The sequence below is a fragment of the Galeopterus variegatus genome, unplaced genomic scaffold (assembly GCF_000696425.1).
Source record: "Galeopterus variegatus unplaced genomic scaffold, G_variegatus-3.0.2 Scaffold506, whole genome shotgun sequence".
In the NCBI taxonomy this organism is placed as follows: Eukaryota; Metazoa; Chordata; class Mammalia; order Dermoptera; family Cynocephalidae; genus Galeopterus; species Galeopterus variegatus.
The window spans coordinates 586,609-587,922 of record NW_007726617.1 but is presented as its reverse complement, the minus strand read 5'-3'; positions in this window follow the sequence as shown (position 1 = coordinate 587,922).

Sequence of the window (1,314 nt, the reverse complement as noted above, 5' to 3'; positions counted from 1 at the left end):
TATTTTATATTTTATTTTTGAAAATTTTACCATCTAAAATGTGTGGGGACTCTACTCACTGTTTGATGTATTTTGACTCTGTCGTGATGCATTTTCCTCCTAAAGTATTTTGAAATGTTCTTAACATTGCGGGCTTATCTTTGCTAGGGATTTTTGTTTTTTTTCTGAGAAACACTGTGGGAGCATACCTCCAGGATGATTCTTGCATTTGCCTCTGCCAGAACCTCCAGAATATTCTGCCATTCTCAATCAATTTTAATATTAATTTACTGACTTGGATGCTCATGGACTATGAATTTAGTATAGACATGCCAAACAGAGTCTATTTTGCCAAACATATATTCTTTTCAAGAGCACAGACAAAAGTTATGAAAATTAGCTAAATTCTGGGCCTTATAGTAAGTCTTAACAAATTTCAAGGGATTTTTAAATATTCTCTGATCTCTTGGAGTTGAATTAGAAAGAAATTACAAAAAGATAACTAATCTTCATATGTTTGAAAATTAGGCATTTCACTTGTAAATTAACAATGGGTTTAAAAAGAAACCACAAAGGAAACTATAAAATATTTTAACTGGATGGTGATGGTAATATAATAAATTAAAATCTTGTGGTATTCAGTTAAAGAATGTTAGAAAATGTTATACTTTTAGAACTTTAGAATGTTATACTTAAAGAACTTTAGAAAATTTTTTTCAAAAGTGTAATAATCAATAATATCAACATCCGTCTAAAAAGTTAGTATTAAACCCAAAGAAAGTAGATGAAAGTTACTAGTTCAAACAAGAGCAGAGATAAGTTAAATAGAAAACAAACACACATTAGCAAATAATTAACAAAGCTAAAACTTTGTTTAAAAAACAAGCAAAATTGACAAACCTTACTGAGAATTCTTAAGAAAAAATGAAACTCACAGATGATCAATATCAGGAACAAAAAAGGAAACATTATTACATTATTCCCTCAAAATAATAAGTGGTTATTATGAATAAATGTGTGTCATAAATTTGAAAATGTAAAGGAAATACAGAAATTCACAAAAAAACACAATTTTGATTTTAAAAAATAGAAAAATATAAGTAGTGTATACATTTTTAAAAATTGAATAACAAATTTAAAAATTTCCATATAAGAAAACTCAGAGCCAGAAGATTTCAACAGTGAAAGAAATAACATCAACATTACAAAAATTCTTCAGATGACTAGAACAAAGGATCACTTCTCAATGTGGTTTATGTGGCAAGTATAATCTTGATATCAAAATCTGTCAAGGATATTGCAAGAATAAAATCTTAGAAGCCAACTTCATTCTTA